The following is a 20304-nucleotide window of genomic DNA, read 5'->3' on the forward strand; positions in this document are numbered from 1 at the left end:
AAAAAAAACAAGAAAAAAAAAAAAGAAGTTTGCGGCAACATTTAAACAAAAAAAAAAAAAAAAACTGCACATTTTGTTTATTTGGAGGTCACGGATTTGGTGTTTGTTTGGAGTTGGAATTGCAATTTTGGTAATTATTCTTGCTACTGCAGTTGTTTATGTTCTGTGAGTGAAAAAAAAAAAAGAAGGTAAAGCCGAATAAAAAAAAAAAACAAAAAAAAAATATTTCGGTTTGTTGGAGTTTGATTTGTTTGCTGGAAATTTGTTGGAGCTGCTGGTTTTTTATTATTTATTCAATATTTGAGTTGCTGGAGAATTATTTTTGCTGCTGGATATTTGGATTTTAGGTGCTTAAATTATTTGGATTAAAATTAGATAAAGGAATTGATACAAAACTTGAATTACAAGAACAACAACCAACACTTTTCTATAATTTTGTTCTCTTTGATTCTTGTTCGTATTTGAATTTCTTTTTCTGGAATTTTATTCTTGAACTCATAATCTACTACCATCTGGTACAGTTTTCAAAAATTCCAACGTTTTCCCATTATTTTGTGTTTTCTTGTCTAGAAAGCCGAAAAATTAGGATTTGTTGGATTCTTTCGGTATTGCCTACTTTTTGCTACTGCCTTGTTGATAAGTTTAATTAAAACATACTAGTTATCTAATTGCTGTTTTGTGGGTGTTTTAATTAGCACTTTGAGATAATTCATTGAGTGGAAAAAGGCAAGAGTGTGAGAGCTTAAGAGAGGGTAAAAGCCGAAACTAGTGTGCAAACACGAGTGTCGAGACCTTGTTTGAGTGAAACACGTGAGGGAGTGAATATTGTGAGGATTTATTTTATTTTTTGTAGTATTTTACTAACATGGCAGATTCTAGAATAAGAAGAGGGGATCCACCCTTGAGGATCAATGAGGAAGAGTCCGTAGCATTTCATGGCGATGACCGAGCTACCGGAAGTGGAGACCAAGTGGACTTGAGAACTATTTTGGAATCAATACAGCGGATGAGTGATCAATTTGAGCATGTAAATCAAAGAGTGGGAAGATTAGAAGCCTCACAAGGAAGGCCGAATACAAGAAATAGGCAAGAATTCCATGGAGGACGAGGCCGAGGACGAGGAGGTCGCGAGAGGCCGAGAGAGGAATTTGATGAGGAGCCATTGGACGGTGACTTTGAGGAAGGTATGGACGAAACCTTTGCTGTCCAAGATAGAGCTGGCCATGGGAGATATAGGAGGGAGGATACAGATGAAGATTTGGGAAATATCAAGGTTAATATCCCACCTTTTATGGGTAAAAGTGATCTTGAAGCTTATTTGGAGTGGGAAGAGAAAATGGAGATGATTTTTGACTGCCACAACTATTCGGAAGGTAAGAAGGTGAAGATGGCAGCAATGGAGTTTGGCCATTATGCACTCCAATGGTGGATAAATGAGCAAAGCACCCGAAGGAGGGTTGGTGAAGACTTAATTACAACATGGTGACAAATGAAAGGAGTCATGAGGAAGCGGTTTGTGCCATCCCATTACCAAAGGTTGCTGCATCAAAGGCTTCAATCTTTGTCTCAAGGAAGTAGGTCCGTGGAGGATTATTACAAAGAGATGGAGATGTTAATGATGAGGTTAAACATGAGGGAGGATAGAGAGGCAACAATGGCAAGATTTCTTGGAGGGTTAAACCGTGACATTGCCAACCAACTTGAATTACAACAATACTTGGAATTGGAGGAGATGTTGCATGTAGCCATTAAACTTGACAACCAATTCAAGAGGAGGGGTGTTAGTACACGGTTTGGAGGAGTTTCTAGCAGTGGAAGGACAAGTTCAAGTGGCTGGAAAAACAATTCCACTTATGAAAACAAGTTGAGGCCGAAATTAGGAGAAGAATCTACCAACCGGCCAAGAAGGGAGGTCAAGACCGAATCTGTCCAAGCACTTAGAGGTGAGATAAAATCTGATCCTAAACCTCAAAAATCTAGAGAAATGATTTGTTTTAAGTGCCAAGGAAGAGTACACATATCCAGCCAATGCCCAAATAGAAGAATCATGGTATTAAAGGGTAATGGTGAGCTGGAATCCGCAAGTGAAGAAAGTGGAGCTGAAACCGAGCAAGAGGAGGGTTGTAATGAAGATGAAACCTAACCTGTAGATACATCTAATGCCGAGTTGAGCTTGGTTTCAAGGAGAGTACTTGCTGTCTACAAAGATGAAGAGCAGATACAAAGAGAAAACATCTTCCACTCTCGCTGCGAAATACAAGGTAAAATTTTTAGCATGATTATAGATAGTGGGAGTTGTACTAATGTGATAAGTAATCTTGTAGTTGATAAATTAGGCTTGAAAACAATTAAACATCCAGAACCTTATAGATTACAATGGCTTAATGATAGTGGTGAGATGAAAGTAAACAAACAAGCCAAAGTAAAATTTAATATAGGTAGATATGAGGATGTAGTTTTATGTGATATTGTGCCTATGATTGCTGGACATATACTATTAGGTAGACCATGGCAATTTGATAAAGATGCTACTCATTTTGGTCGAGAAAATAGTATTGTTTTCAGGTTTAAAGGGAAGAAGATCAAGCTGGAACCATTATCTCCTAAAGAGGTTTACAAGGACCAATTACAAATGCAACAAAGGAGAGAAGCCGAAAAGCTCAAGGAAAAAGCAAGCATGGCACCAACGGCTTCACCATCCATTCAAGAAGGTAAGGTTGAGGTTGCTGACCAAGGTAAGGTTTCTAAGGTTCATATTGAGTGGAAAGACCAAGAAAAAGCCGAGAGAGAGGTGAGAAAAGAGAACAAACCCGAGAGCATACAAAATCCAGAAATTTCCGCCAATGAGAGCCAAACCGAGGGAAGAAAAAGAAAAGAAAGAAAAGAGAGGAAAAACCAGAATTTTTATTTGAGTTTAGGGGATATTAATAAGGTTATTGAGTGTAAGAAACCTTTGCTGGTCATGCTTTACAAAGAAAATTATTTTAATGATCAAACTAACTTTGAAGAACTTGAATTGCCAAGTTCTATGATTTCTCTTTTGAAGGAGTTTGGAGATGTCTTTCCAAGTGAGATTCCAAGTGGACTACCACCTATTCGAGAGATAGAACATCAAATTGACTTTGTTCCAGGGGCTGCCATACCAAATAGACCAGCTTATAGGAGTAATCCCGAAGAAACAAAGGAGCTGCAAAAACAGGTAAGTGATTTGCTTGATAAAGGATATATTAGTGAAAGTTTAAATCCATGTGCTGTTCCTGTTTTGTTGGTACCTAAAAAGGATGGTTCTTGGAGAATGTGTGTTAATTGTAGAGCTATAAATAATATTACCATCAAATATAGACATCCCATCCCTAGATTAGATGATATGCTTGATGAATTGCATGGTGCTTGCATGTTTACAAAAATTGATCTTAGGAGTGGTTATCACCAAATTAGGATGAAAGAAGGTGATGAATGGTTAGTTATGCCTTTTGGATTATCCAATGCACCTAGTACTTTCATGAGGCTTATGAATCATGTAATGCGTCCATTTATTGGTAAATTTGTGGTTGTTTATTTTGATGACATTTTAATATATAGCCGAAATTTAGATGACCATGTGGATCAACTTAGGCAAGTTTTGCAAGTTCTTAGAAAGGAAAGATTATTTGCTAACATTAAAAAATGTGACTTTTGCAAAGAAGAGCTTGTGTTTCTAGGTTTTGTAGTAAGTGCTGCAGGAATCAAAGTTGATCAAGCTAAGGTGAAGGCAATCCAAGAGTGGCCAGTTCCTACTTCTATCACCCAAGTGAGGAGCTTTCATGGCTTGGCAAGCTTTTACCGAAGATTTGTCAAGGATTTTAGTACCATAGCAGCACCATTGAATGAAGTTGTCAAGAAGAATGTTGGCTTCAAATGGGGGGAAGTGCAAGAAAAATCTTTTAATTTGTTGAAAGAAAAATTGTGTAATGCACCTTTGTTAGTTTTGCCAAAATTTTCTAAGACTTTTGAAATTGAGTGTGATGCTTCGGGTGTAGGTATTGGAGCTGTTTTAATGCAAGAAGGAAGGCCCATAGCCTACTTTAGTGAAAAATTGAATGGAGCTGCCCTAAACTACCCGACTTATGACAAGGAGATGTATGCTTTTGTGAGGGCTTTGGAGACGTGGCAGCATTATCTTATGCCAAAGGAGTTTGTGATTCATACGGATCATGAGTCTTTGAAACATATCAAGGGTCAAGGAAAGCTCAACCGAAGGCATGCTAAGTGGATTGAGTTTATTGAAACATTTCCATATGTGATCCGCTACAAAAAAGGTAAGGAAAATGTGGTTGCCGATGCATTATCCCGAAGGTATGTGCTCTTTTCTACCTTAGATGCTAGATTGCTTGGATTTGAACAATTGAAAGAACTTTATGAGCATGATAGTGACTTTGGAGAAATTTTTAGAACCTGTTTGAAACATGGATTTAATAAATTTTACATATTTGAGGGATATTTGTTTAAGGAAAACAAACTTTGTGTGCCTAATTGTAGTATTAGGGAATTACTGGTTCGGGAAGGACATGGGGGTGGTTTAATGGGTCATTTTGGTATTTTAAAGACTTTATCCTTGCTGCAAGAACATTTTTATTGGCCTAACATGAGGAGAGATGTTGAGAGAATTTGTGAAAGATGTGTGAAGTGCCGAAAAACAAAATCAACATTGAAACCGCATGGATTGTATAAGCCTTTGCCGATTCCTACCTATCCTTGAATAGATTTGTCTATGGATTTTATTCTTGGGTTGCCTAGGTCAAGGACAGGTAAGGATTCAATATTTGTTGGAGTAGATAGGTTTACTAAGATGGCACATTTTATTGCATGTAATAAAACTGATGATGCATCCAACATTGCTAATTTATTTTTCAAGGAAATTGTGAGATTGCATGGAATGCCAAAAACTATTGTGTCGGATAGGGATGCTAAGTTCTTAAGCTATTTTTGGAAAACATTGTGGGCTAAATTAGGTACTAAGCTTTTATTTTCAATTACTTGTAATCCACAAACTGATGGACAAACCGAAGTAGTAAATAGAACCTTGTCTGCATTGTTAAGAGCATTAATTAGTAGAAATTTAAGGACTTGGGAAGAATGTTTGCCACATGTTGAATTTGCATATAATAGGTCTTTACATTCAGCAACTAAATTTACTCCATTTTAAATTGTTTATGGTTTTAATCCTTTGACTCCATTAGATTTAACACCTTTGCCTTTAAGTGAGCGTGCTAATCTAGATGGAAAACAAAAAGCTGATTTTGTAAAGTTCATGAGAAAACCCGAGCAAACATTGAGAGGAGGACCGAGCAATATGCAAGGGTGGCTAATCAAGGCCGAAAATCAATGGTGTTTGAACCTGGAGATTGGGTGTGGCTGCATTTAAGGAAAGAAAGATTCCCCGAACAAAGGAAATCAAAACTCATGCCGAGGGGTGATGGTCCTTTTCAAGTTTTGGAGAGGATAAACGACAATGCTTACAAGCTTGATCTACCGGGTGAGTATAATGTTAGTGCTTCCTTTAATGTTGCTGATTTATCTCCTTTTGCTGCAGGTGATGATTTCGATTTGAGGACAAATCCTTTTCAAGAGGAGGGGAATGATGCGAATCCACCTGAGACAGCTCGACCAACAACCAGCTGGGGTGCTGACCCATTACAAATGAAGGTGGGGCCGATCACTAGGGCCCAAGCCAAGAAGTTCAAGGACAATCTTGCTGTCTTCATACAAGGAATAAGTCATATTCAAGAGGGGTTGGCCATATCTAAAGAACAAAGGCCTGTTTTACTCATACAAGCAATAGAAGCCAAAACGGGGTCGGGTGACGTTTTTGGTAACAATAAAGAGGCCGGGTTGTATGAATTGGAACCCCATCTTTATGGGTTTAATTTATATGGAGGATGAGTCATAGAAACCAGCCAAAGCATCTTCAAAGCCGACCAACAAGGAGGTTTGCGCACAAGGAGAAGGAAAGGCCGGATTTGCTGTATTCTTCGCGGGCTTTACTGTATTTTACTGTATTAGCCTTTTCTCTTACTTCCAAGCAAGGGCAACGTGAGGAACTTCACAATAAGCTTATTTGGAATCCTACAAAGCATATTGAAGCTGATTTGGAGCTCACTTGGGTCAAAAAATTGGTCAAAGTCAATGTAGTCAAAAAGCTAGTCTTTTAGTTTCCTAATTTTATTCTACTTTTTGTTTTAGGAAACTACCATTATTTTTAGTTTCTATTTATTTATTTTCTGGACAAATAAGATTAGGAAAGTTATTATTTTATTATTTTCTTTGTAAATTAATTAATTCCTAATTCAAAATAAAGGAATTAATTAATCCAAATTAGATTAGGAAAAGGAAAGTTTCGGCCAAGGTAGAATTCTTCATTGAGTGGCCGGTTTTTCCTAGGGTTTTTAGGGTTTATTTTGTTTCTTTAAAAGCCTATTTAAAGGCTTATTTTTCACTAATAAGAGAACTTTAAAACTTTGATTTGATTAAAAAAAATACTTGTGAGATTAATTATCTCTTTGTTCTTTGAGAACACCTAAAACACCATTAGAGAATTGGTTGTTTTAGTTTGACTTATCAATAGGTTTTCCATCCCCTATTGTGGCGTCTACATTATACCAAGGTTTCTAACCACAGGTTGGTTAGAGGTTGAGGTCCATTCCATTAGAACTTGAACTTAATTAAAGATCCGGGCTAATATAATACGGGTTTAGGAGCAGGTCATCCTAGGTTCGTATCACATCATGACATTACTTCATACAGTGTTGCACCTGCTGTCCGAGACAAGCCACCACAGGGAAGTCATGGTGAAAAAGATGAAGGTGTTCCACTTACAAGTAGTGGAAGAAGTAAGAAACAAAAACAGGCGTCTATGAAAAGTAAGGGTAAAGGAGGGAATGGGAGATAAGCCGACAGATTAGCCTTCATCATCGACTGCAGGAGTTGCTGCTCATGTTCGTGTTAAACCATCGACTCCATCCCATGATGAGGTTTGAACAAATTGTATGAATGTTTATCTTTTTCATTATTGCAAGTACTAATCATTATTGTTTCTTTTAGGTACCTTTGAGAGAGAGATTAACTATCCTTGAAGGTGAAGTGGCTAATGTACGGCAAGACGTTAAGAATTTAAGAATCGCCATGCTTAGAGTGTTTGCAAGTTTAGAGACCAAGCTTGATAAGTTAATGAAGCACCAAGGAGTAGGAGTTGGTGCTGACGGGTTGGAAGATGGGATGGAAGCGGACGTTGAAGGGGATGAAAGTAAAGAAGAGTTTGGTCTCGATGCGACCCCCGTTGATAGACAGTCACGTCCATCAGTTGTAGACGATGCAGGACCAAATGTTAAGATTATTGAGAAGTGTCTCCATCAATGTTTCCAGCCGGGAGACGTGCAAGAAAAGTAGCAGCTGCTAAGCAAAGTATAGATATTGGGAGGCGGGATAGGAAGGCGGCAGTAGCTATTACAACTCCTTACAGTGTTGGAGGCTTGCGGAAAAAACTACAGTGTACTTTACCCGGTGCATCTTCTACTTTGAAGTTCGACCAATACAAACCAGCACCACGCAACTTGTAAAACTTTTTGACCAATTTATGAAGTCCGATTGGGCAGCAAAGGTTGATATGAACATTTTGTCTGTGGGTAAAGACTTTTTCAAGTTGCTTATAACCAGTGAGAAGTGGCTAAATCATGATGTAAGTATTTTTCGATCAAGATTTTTATTTTATAATTTGATAAATTCCATAGATAGTCATTCAACTGCATGGATGTAATTTAAAATTAACTCATTTTTCAATGCAGCATACGGAAGTCATGCCTTACTTATTTTGTGTACATGCCAATCGATTCCCTGATGTTTTTTATCCTGGTTTTGAGGTGATAGATGGAGGATTTTGGGTAAGTAAAGAAGTATTAAAGGCCAGGTGTCCTATATGTGGCTATTGTGATTTTGGATAACTAATAATTTATTTTGTTGTAGGTATACATTGAGCAATGTTATGGAAAGTTCCTTGCCAATCCATCTAATTTCCAATTCTCATATGCAATGCAAGAATATATATTGGGGATTCGATTGAAGGATTCGAAGCCATGGAAATGCGTAAATCATGTACAATATACATGTCCAAATTGTGTAATGTTAACTATTCATTTATTCATGTGCCTTCCTTTATTTGTTGTACTAGCTGAAATCCTGTAATATATTGACAGTTGTTGATTCCACTAAAGAAGCGCAACATACATTAGCTTCTAGGGCACGTGGACTTGAAAAAGCATCGTATGACTGTATATGACTCAGATAAGGCTGGCAACCAAAACATGGGAGAAATTTATTTCCAGAAATTATGCATTATGTTACTTTATTTACTGTGATCTGCATCCTTTTATGAGCAGCGGACGGATCTTGTAGACTCCGTTGATGAGTTTACATGTGAATTGGTACAAAATTCTCCTCAGCAAAGTAATGGGTAAAGCTCCTTAATATGTATATGTTTGTTGAATAAATATTAATTATTGAATATGGTTCTAATAATACTAATATATGTTATAATAATTATTTTTTTGTAGTGGTGACTGTGGCATGTTTACACTCAAGACCATTGAGTTTTTACATGCTAGATTACCAGTGACATTTACACAAGATGACATAGAGTTCTTTAGGAGGAAGTATGCATATGAGGCTTACAACAAAGAACTAAGCATATGAGCTGGGTGGTGATGCATTTTTTTTTTCTTTTTGTCATGTTTATAGATGCATATTCTTTATTGTATTAGACTTTTAATTGTAAAGATAATGGTGGCTTATAATGTTCATTTAACAAAGATAACGATGTGTTATTGATGTAAGGATAACTAATTGACCTTATAGAAAATGTGCCATGTTTATTTATTAGAATTCCATTATGCACAAACGTCTTACGAGCTCAATTGGAGATTCTAAAAACTTTTCCGCTTATCGGAAAATATTTCCTCTGGGCGGAAAACTTTTCCTCCTGGAGGAAAAATTTTCCTCCAGTCGGAAATCTCATATGGAGATCAATTGAAGCCTTTGGATAATTTTCCGCTAGGCGAAAAATTTTTCCTCCAAGCGGAAATCATTTTCCTCCTATTGGAAAAAATTTCCTCCAAGTGAAAATCGTTGAATAATTTTTACTCCTATCAGAAACTAATTTCCTCCACTTGGAAAATCAATTTCTAATAGATTATTTAAGTTAATAGTAGGGTAAAAAAATTGAGAGTGGAGACAAATATTATATAAGATAAAGATGGATTTAACAAAAAATGTATTGACATTTAAAATCAATAACCATTTTAAAGAAAAGAAAAAATGATATATATATTTTTTTTCTTTTCAAAATCATTTGGACATTTCATAAAATCAGATGTGAAGTAAAGATTTAAAATCAACTCCAGAAAGCCTCTTTTCATTTGGGATTAAATTCAAAAAAAAAAAAAAAGATTGCTAATAAATCTTCCACCGTCGAGTAGAAAATATAATATCGAAGATATGAAATAATTATCAAAACATATTAAACCATAACACTAAATTAAAACTTTATAATTCAAAGCATAAAAAAATGGATTCGTACATATCTGCCTATAATGTCCAACACCACCGCATCGGCTACATCTACGTCCAATAACATCTTCACCTTCGGATGGTATGCGTTGCATCCTCGGCCTACCAGCTCACCTACGTGTCAATCTTCGTGGAAGAATAATATGACTTGCCACGTCATCCGGGGCATGCTACCATTTTTCATCTAACACAGGATAAATGGACTCAGCATAAGCTGCACGATATGCATCCGTGGTGTAGTAATGAAAACATGTGCCATAATGAGCAATTTTGCGGTCTCTGCAAGTGGCAATACAATGATCACAAGGATATTGATCAAGATTGAAGACTTTGCATGAGCATATTTTTTCTTGGAGATTAACTATACCCCTCAAACTCCTATCCTCCACAAGAAATTCATGCATATTAATGGCTTTCGCACGTAGTTCGATGGACTCCAAATTTTGTAGTTTGAGTTGCTCTTCCATATGGTCAGTCACAAGCTTCATCAATTTTGCACCTGTAGTACGTCGCTCATAAAACCACCTTTGTAGTAAATCCCGTATGTGCTCAATTAATGCTACTATTGGCATCTCTCTAGCATATAGCAAAATACCATTCAAGCATTCTGCAATATTGGTGGTCATGATAGTGTACCTTCTACATGGAGAAAGAGAACGTGCCCACCTTGTAGCGTCACATGATCGAATGTACTGGGCAACCCTACTATTTTTTGCCTCAATTTGTCTCATATAAAACTCAAAATATTCAACCAAATACTCACTAGTTGCGAGCATGAAACATTATATTATTGTTTCATCTTTCGCATGTCCATTTGCTTTAATATTTCTGCTTATATGGTACGTGCACAATGCATGGTATGCATTGGAAAAAACTTTGCGTAATGCCCTTTCAATAGCGGGGTGTCTATCACTCAAAAACACCAAATCCGGGAAATCGCCAATGGCATCCTTGAGGTTTTGGAAAAACCATGTATATGCTTGCTCGTTCTCTCCATCTCCAATGCCAAAAGCCAAAGGATATATTTGCTTGTTGCCATCCATGCCCGACGCAATATACATGTACCCTTTGTATTTCCCTTTCAATGTAGCTGCATCAACAGCCAACACGAGTCTTATTTGGGATTTAAATCCCCTAATACTTGCTCCAATCACCATAAAGAAATATACAAAATTATTATTATTGTCTGTTTTGATACGTGTAAAAGTCTCAGGGTTCTTCGACACTAACTCATAACAGTAGGCAGGCAACTTAGCAAAATTCTCCTCTAGAGATCCCCTAATACTGTTAAGTGCATACTCTTTACCTCTCCATGCTTTGTTGTAGCTTATATTCATCCCATATTTCTACAAAAAATCATGTTGAATTTCTTTGGGTTTGTAAACATGTGCAATACCTTCATATTTAGATTTGATACATTGCCTGATAACCCAGCTACTGGCCTGCTTATGTTCTCGATGCACGATATCTAACGAGCAACTGTGTACATTATCAATTTTCACAACAAATATTTCTCCATTTTTAAATGTGGTTGCACGTAGTCGCCATTTACAAGTATTTTCCAAGCATACAACCTCATACCGTTGTGTAGTTGACCGTGTCACCTTAAATTCCTTATTTTCACGCATGCAATAGATACTCAGTTTATTCTGTAAGTCACGTTTGTTGCGAAATAATTGTCCAACTACTATGCTCTCACAGCCAGTGAACTTTGATGAAAATATGGCCACAGAACCACTTCTGTTGCTCAATGATATGTGGTCATTTGTAGCACGATGAACTCTAGCATCATCAACTCCTTCATTATTCATTTTAGGATGCATATCATTATCATTGTCCGGCAACTCATGATCAAAATCTACATCATTACGATCAACATCATCCCTTGCTGCATTGTAATTCTCATCATGATCAATATTATGCAACTACTTATACTCCTCATCATTAGGAAACTGTTCGGCATAGTCACCTCCAACATCAACTCCTTCGTGGATGTTAAATGATGTCCAAGCCCCACAAACATCAACTTGATCTCTAAACTAAGTTTCTTGAGCCATAATTTCCTGAGATGTAACCTGAATAGGTTCAGTACCAGAACTTGTGGTAGACGAACGCCAATTAGAGGACAAGAAAAAGAATGAAGATTACTCCCACTATCCGAATCAAAGGCTGTTTGATGAACATTTCTAGATACATGTTCAACTTTCGAAATCACCTCAACATACAATGGAGGCTGTATCATTGTCATCCTTCCATTCCTCGCTTCTTGAAGAAAGCATTTCACATCCCTATCACAGCAAATTTCTGTAGGATCCAACTTTTCTGCACATCGTCCATATATCTATTTTAGCTTTAGCAAATATTCATTTCAATCTATCTCAATAGAATTGAAAATCTCATCCTCTAACTCTGATTTTGTGCATCTCTGACCAACGGAAACCATTATATTTTTACCATTTCGATATTCCTAATTACCACTATCATTTTGTACCAATGTTCTATTGTATAAAACCGCAATTACAATATCATTATCTTTCATTTTACTACAAAATTAAATGAATAACGTTAAACCAAATCAATAAATATATAAAAATTTGAATAATACTAAACAAACATATTAACTGTATTAAAAAAGTTGATTCTGTTTTTTTTTTTTGGGCCAAATATAGCTTTTTCCTACTGACGGAAAACTGGCGGAAATTGGCAAAAAATTAGCGACAAACTTGCGAAAACTGACAAACTGGAAGAAAATGGCAGAAGTTCATCTTTTTCGCCAAATTTTCTCCGTTTTTACTGTTTTTCGTAATTTTTCAGTTTTACACAAATTTTCTCCCATTTTCAAACTATATGTTATCTAAATATCTTTAAACTCACATATAACAACTTATAAATTAATTTCTTGCATACCCATATTAAATAAAAAGCTTAAAAATTCCAAAACTAACAAAAAATACAAGAAAAAAGAGAAAAAACATATATTTCCTTAGTTTCATCTAATAAGAAAAAAATAAAATTTTTATCTGAATTTAGTTTCAGAGATAAAAAAAATACAAGAAAATAATAGTGAGAGGAGATGAGATGCAAAGAGTGTTTGTGGCTTGTTAGAAAAAATCCTTGCACAAAACATAAACGGCTGTGTAGAGGAAAAAGAAAAGGATAAAAAAAATATATTGCATAATTTTCAATTTTATCAAGGATAATTTTATCCCAAAATGACTAATTTTTTTAAAATTTTTTTTTTTTACTATTCTTCAAAAAACCATTTATGGGATAACTACTTTTCGAAAAAATCCAAAATAAAAAAATGATGTTGGGCTTTTAGTTGTGCCTAATTTGTTAGGCTTGCGCTTGCGGACTAGATTAGATTTGGGGAATTTGGCCCAATACCCCTGTAGGACCGAGCTTCATGAATTTTACCCCCTCAATTCATTTCTTTTTTGATCTACTCCTCCAATCTTTTAAAATCCCAAAATACCCTTATGTGTTTTTTTTTATATGTTTTTTTCTTTCCTTTCTTCGACTTTTCCCCTCCATCTCTTTATCCATAACCAGACCTTAGGAGCCCTCTGTTTCCTTTCATGAATCGGCCGGATTGTAAGCGTGGAGACTGCGCGTTTTGAAGGAGATGGTGAAGAGGCGACTCAGAGAGAAAACTGCAGGATTTTAGAGAGCCCTAGGAGCAGAAGCAGAAGCAACAGGTAGGCAACAGCTCTAATTTTGATTTTCTGTTAGTGGTGTTGGGAATTTTTTTTTTTTTTTGGAAGAAATTGTGAAAGAGAAATTGTGAAAGTTGTGTTCTGGTTTTTTTTTTTTTTTAAATAACGGTGGTGGTAGGCATTTCTTGCTGAGAGATATGTATGATGATATGATGCTGGATGGAGTACAGCCAAGTAGGGATACATTCCATTCTGTCATCAGTTAGTGGAAAGGTGCTTTCATTTTTGTTATCATGGACTTTCATTCTTTCTGGAATTTTCCGTTTGGTTGATTTTGTTTTGTTGCAGGTGGATAAGCAAAATGCTCATTTCTTTGGTGTTACGATCAACGAGCAACAAGCCGAGTGTGGTATTGTAGAAAGAGTTACTTCAAATGCACAAAGCAAATTTAAGGTATGTATATTTCATATTTTTGCATTTAAATTGTTTATATACCATGTTTGATGACTATGAACTCTCTCTCTCTCTCTCTCTGCATCTGCATTTTCTTTTGTGTTGCTGGTGTGACATTAAATTTATAATCTAATTGCTTTATTTTCCAGTTACTTTATTTCGAGCAAGATGTGAATGGCGGTTATGGTTTGGCCCTACAGGTACCATATCTTCTTTCCTATTGTGTCTCCAATCCATTTTCCATTGTATAGTGCATATGGTTTTTGCATTCTGAAAGCTGCCATGGTTGTTTAAAAAATTTGAAGCATAGATGGAGTCAACAGTGCCAATGATCATATACAATTGGTAGAAATGTTTTGTAATAATCTTGTCATGTTAGACTTTCTGCTGTTATATCCTTCAATTTCTAAGTACTATGCGTCTCTAATTTATTTTCAAAGCATAAAATTGTGGCTGTGAAATTGTGATTTTGAATATCACACATGGGTAGAACTTAAAATTAGTAACCTACCTGTGAATGTGACAATGATGCTCAACTTCTCTTTTCAAGTGAATGTCATTGCATTGTTTCAAGTGGTCAAGTGGTATTGGTGTGGCATTTCAATGTATTTCTGTTCAGTCCTCTGACCTCATTCCCAAGGGCTTTCTTACTTGCAATTTGACTACAATCCTTTAAACAATTGACTTATATAATTGTACTATGATTTTATGTAGCATGCTTCTTTTTATTTTACTTTGGTTCAGCAAATCTTTACCTTTAGTCAATAATTTTGTCATATGGAAATGCTTTTTTTCCCCCCACCCCTCATCAAGCCATCTAAATTTCAATATATATCATTGACACACAAAAATCATGACAGTCAATTGCCTATTTAATTAAAATTCATTTAGCAGAATCTCTTCCTATGCACATGCATTTGACATTAGTGTGGTCTCTTTACAGATGGATAATTGATCCTCCTCTGGAGGTCAATGTACCATCAAAACGCACACCATGGCCTGATGCCCCTCCTGAACTCCCTACCAATGAAAATGTAGTGTTGGGCATCCAAGAGCATGCTGTAAAGCATCCTACAAAGACCCGCACATCTAGATCAAAGAGACGAAGCAAGAGAAAGCATGACACAAGAACGGTGGACACACAAGTTGCTTCAAAGCATTCTGAACAAATTTGAAAATCTTAGCACGAAGACGGCTAGAGATGCATGCTGCTGTGTGAATTTTAGGCATCATTCTTCAGCATCATAAAAAAATTTGAATTGCAAAGGCTTATTAGCACAGAGGCAGATGGCCTAACCTGGTATATGTGAAAAGAATTCTTCACGCTGGGCCAGTTGATAACAGGCATTGGAGTTTGAATTTTCACTTAATTTTTCACAAATTTTTTCTTTCTTTTATATATTTTTGTTTGGGATATCAGGATTCTGGTTCAGCATGAGGTATGCCAGCAAAGTCTTGCCATGTCTGCTACCTTGTAGGACTTTGTATCCAATATGTTTCGAATCTTATACATAATCTTGGAACATAGGAATTATAGAGTTGTGTTCAGCTGGATTTTCGTAGAAAAAAAGATACCAAAATGTAATAAACAAAAAAGAAAAAAAAAAAAAAAGGAAACTTCCATATTTGTGAAAGGATCCAATTTCTTCCATATTCAGATTTTGTTTTTAGTTTTTGTACATGATCCTCTTGTCAATAACTGTTCACCATCGGGAAACTACCGACGAAACTGTTGGGAAAATACAAATGCCCTCTGGAAAAATTACCGACAGTTTCGTCGGTAATTTCCCGAGGGTGTACAGTGCAGCATATTTTGCCAATTTTTTGGACCCCACAAGGCCCCTAAGGTGTGTTGAATGAAAAAACATGCTAAACATGGATTCTATAATTGTACTAAGGAGAGAAAATCATAAAATTTCATAAAAGTGTATCAAAGTTTGCAAAAAATTGATGACTGTTCACCCTCGGGAAATTACCGACGAAACTGTCGGGAAAATACAAATGCCCTCTGGAAAAATTACCGACAGTTTCGTCGGTAATTTCCCGAGGGTGTACAGTGCAGCATATTTTGCCAATTTTTTGGACCCCACAAGGCCCCTAAGGTGTGTTGAATGAAAAAACATGCTAAACATGGATTCTATAATTGTACTAAGGAGAGAAAATCATAAAATTTCATAAAAGTGTATCAAAGTTTGCAAAAAATTGATGACTGTTCACCCTCGGGAAATTACCGACGAAACTGTCGAGAAAATACAAATGCCCTCTGGAAAAATTACCGACAGTTTCGTCGGTAATTTCCCGAGGGTGTACAGTGCAGCATATTTTGCCAATTTTTTGGACCCCACAAGGCCCCTAAGGTGTGTTGAATGAAAAAACATGCAAAACATGGATTCTATAATTGTACTAAAGAGATAAAATCAAAAAATTTCATAAAAGTGTATCAAAGTTTGCAAAAAATTGATGACTGTTCACCCTCGGGAAATTACCGACGAAACTGTCGGGAAAATACAAATGCCCTCTGGAAAAATTACCGATGGTTTCGTCGGTAATTTCCCGAGGGTGTACAGTGCCGCATATTTTGCCAATTTTTTGGACCCCACAAGGCCCCTAAGGTGTGTTGAATGAAAAAACATGCAAAACATGGATTCTCTAATTGTACTAAGGAGAGAAAATCAAAAAATTTCATAAAAGTGTATCAAAGTTTGAAAAAAATTGATGACTGTTCACCCTTGGGAAATTACCGACGAAACTGTCGGTAATTTTTCCAGAGGGCATTTGTTTTTTCCTGACAGTTTCGTCGGTAATTTCCCGATGGTGAACAGTCATCAATTTTTTGCAAACTTTGATACACTTTTATGAAATTTTTTGATTTTCTCTCCTTAGTACAATTATAGAATCCATGTTTAGCATGTTTTTTCATTCAACACACCTTAGGGGCCTTGTGGGGTCCAAAAAATTGGCAAAATATGCGGCACTGTACACCCTAGGGAAATTACCAACGAAACCGTCGGTAATTTTTCCAGAGGGCATTTGTATTTTCCCGACAGTTTCGTCGGTAATGTCCCGAGGGTGAACAATCATCAATTTTTTGCAAACTTTGATACACTTTTATGAAATTTTTTGATTTTATCTCTTTAGTACAATTATAGAATCCATGTTTTGCATGTTTTTTCATTCAACACACCTTAGGGGCCTTGTGGGGTCCAAAAAATTGGCAAAACAATACGTACTGTACACCCTCGGGAAAGTACCGACGAAACCGTCGGTAATTTTTCCAGAGGGCATTTGTAGTGTCCCGACAGTTTCGTCGGTAATTTCCCGAGGGTGAACAGTCATCAATTTTTTTCAAACTTTGATACACTTTTATGAAATTTTTTGATTTTCTCTCCTTAGTACAATTATAGAATCCATGTTTTGCATGTTTTTTCATTCAACACACCTTAGGGGCCTTGTGGGGTCCAAAAAATTGGCAAAACAATACGTACTGTACACCCTCGGGAAAGTACCGACAAAACCGTCGGTAATTTTTCCAGAGGGCATTTGTAGTGTCCCGACAGTTTCGTCGGTAATTTCCCGAGGGTGAACAGTCATCAATTTTTTTCAAACTTTGATACACTTTTATGAAATTTTTTGATTTTCTCTCCTTAGTACAATTAGAGAATTCATGTTTTGCAAGTTTTTTCATTCAACACACCTTAGGGGGCTTGTGGGGTAAAAAAAATTGGCAAAATAATACGAACTGTACAGCCTCGGGAAATTACCGACGAAACTGTCGGTAATTTTTCCAGGGGGCATTTGTAGTTTCCCGACAGTTGAGTCGGTAATTTCCCGAGGGTGAACAGTTAGCTTATTTTTTCCAAACTTTGATACACTTTTATGAAATTTAGGGATTTTCTCTCCTTAGTACAATTATAGAATCCATGTTTTGCATGTTTTTTCATTCAACACACCTTAGGGGCCATGTGGGGTCCAAAAAATTGGCAAAATATGCCGCACTATACACCCTCGGGAATTACCGACGAAACTGTCGGTAATTTTTCCTAAAGGAATTTAGTGGTTACCGACGATTTCCTCGGGAATTACCGAGGGTGAACAGTCATCAATTTTTTTGCAAAATTTGATATACTTTTATGAAATTTTGGGATTTTCTCTCCTTAGTACAATTTTAGAATCCCTATTTGCCATGTTTTTGCATTCAACACACATTATGGAACTTGTGGGGCCCAACAAATTGGTAAAACTTGATGGACTGTACACATTCGGAAATTACCGACGAAACCGTCGGTAATTTTTCCAGGGTTTATTTGTTGGTTACGAAAAAGCGTTTCTATAATTACCGATGGTGAATTGGGAATTATCGATGCACCATCGATAATCATCTTTCCTTTAATTTTTACCACAACAGAGGGTTTTTTTTTATCTTTTATCTTTTTTCTTTTTTTTTCAACGGTTGTCATTAGTAAAGATAGGTTCAGCATATTAAGATAACATTAGTATAGACCGTCATAACATTAAACATACGATCTACATTGAAAGTTTATTAAAGTACAAATCAACAGCATATTTTTTTCTAAAAAACATAATGTCTTGCGGACCAAATGAAGGGTTCTCCTCACTACTCATGTACTCAATAAATTTTAGAGCGTAGACGCCACAATCACCCCTGCAGAATAGCATTAATGATTAGCATTAATGAAAACCAACTGCGTGTATTTTCACACGTAACCACAATAAAAAACAGCAGCAATACAAGTTGTTTGAAATGACAACACATTCATACCCATTATCTTGGCGGGGTGCATCTTTGATCATGGTCATCGTGAATGGATCTAAAGTGGGAGACACGTCCGGATTCTTCCCGTAATATCCCCCATCCCTCAATAGGTAAGGCAGCATATACGCAAGGCATTCCGCATTCTTCAACTCTCTATTCTGGACATATTTATTTCCCATATTTGGATCGTATAAATCAATATGCCGGGCCTTCAAGTCCACACATGCTGCCAACCAATGCGCGCCTCCATTGTTGACAGGGATGTACACCTGCAAATTAAAACATAACCTCATTATCCACAAAATGGGAAACTTAGTGAGAATTTTTTTCAATATATGTATGGACTTACATAATCACATATCCGCCACGACACGCTAGGTTTGGGTGACCTCCCATGCACATAGTTACAAAGGGTCGCATCACATGAATATGTGCTACGAGATGCGCATCCATATGGGATAACGCCCTTTGATGGATGACTGCCAAATAATGAAATATATACAATATAAAATATCATCAATATAACATTAAGCAACGCAGTAGCATCCCATCATCTTACCCAAAATAACACGTCTAATATGGCACAGGTGTTGGTGAACATCTTCTCATTATCAAACCATCTTTTTCGTATGAAATACAAAATAGTGTCAATATGCTGCAAAACCACATTAAAGGAAATAAGTAACAAGTGTGAGGTGATAAATAAAACATCATTCCAAACATAGGACCACAATGATTTTGCATGAACATAAAACATATAACTTACATCGGAATTCAACCATCCTTCATCGGTCAGTAGCTCAGCAAAAAATTCCTTTCCCACCGTCATATAAGATGTACACACGGTTGCTTCCTTCGGTGCCACCCTATACCACTCATCGAACGCCCTGTCCTTTGATGAATCAATAGGTCGAGTAAGATTAAATTTGACCTTCTTTTTACACGGGTCGGTGTAAGGAGAGATGACGTGATGTGACTGGTGGTAAACTCGACCGAATCAGCTTGTATCACCAACGTTATGCTTCCGATCTTCCACCTCAATCTCAGCTGATTGGTCATGATGTGCACTGTCAGCTGAAGCACCGATATCCCACCCGAAATGTAAAGGCCGATATGGCACCAAAGCCCAGGAATCCTCCACATAGGGTCCTCCAGGTACGATAGGCTCAACCGGTGTATTACAATCATCATCCTCCTTCCTACCATTGGAACCGTCTATGGGTGCATCAAATTCTTCAGCTTGCTCTCCAACAGACGGTGCCACAGGGGATGATGGTCTAACCGAAGATGACGGTGAATGGCTATGCATATGATGCTCGGCCTGCAAAACACAATGATTATTTTTGCAGTTCCCAAACTCTAACAACAAATAATTGCTGAATTACAATATGTAATTTAATAATGCTGAAGCACTAAAGTAAAGTATACTAAGTTGTCTAAATGATACCTGATGCTTTTGTTGGTCAATAACAGAACTAAGCATCTTCCTTAACGCTGCCATCTCTTTATTTAATTCATCAACTTTTGCCTCCAAGCAAGCAAGCTAATCAATATCAATATCCAAAACATAAGTCAACATATATTAGTACAACATATGAAATACAAATTTGCGTGCAAGTAACAATTGCATACCCTGAAATTAGAATCTGGAGGGCCACTAGAATGCTCCCCAGCTTTGGACGCATCTTTAGCTCTAACATCTTTAGCGCCAACTATTGGTGCTACAATTGGAGGTGACGTGTAGCGAACTTCATGTATGTCAACTGCTATTGTTCGCCAGTAATCCATAGTCTTCTCCTCATCGGTAGCATCTAACGTCCAGTG

The 20304-nt window shown here is 36.7% G+C and overlaps 1 long non-coding RNA gene across 2 annotated transcripts; it reads left to right on the forward strand.

Annotated features, from left to right (window-relative positions):
- Positions 1 to 13094: 13094 nt before the first annotated feature.
- Positions 13095 to 15312, forward strand: LOC132803482 (uncharacterized). Of its 2 annotated transcripts, XR_009638758.1 has the most exons (5): positions 13095 to 13295; positions 13432 to 13526; positions 13602 to 13706; positions 13856 to 13906; positions 14650 to 15312. It is a non-coding gene; the product is annotated as an uncharacterized LOC132803482 (long non-coding RNA). The 2 variants fall into 2 exon arrangements; XR_009638759.1 differs by lacking the exon at positions 13432 to 13526.
- The last annotated feature ends 4992 nt before the right edge of the window (positions 15313 to 20304 follow it).

The sequence above is a fragment of the Ziziphus jujuba genome, chromosome 4 (assembly GCF_031755915.1).
Source record: "Ziziphus jujuba cultivar Dongzao chromosome 4, ASM3175591v1".
Taxonomy (NCBI): Eukaryota; Viridiplantae; Streptophyta; class Magnoliopsida; order Rosales; family Rhamnaceae; genus Ziziphus; species Ziziphus jujuba.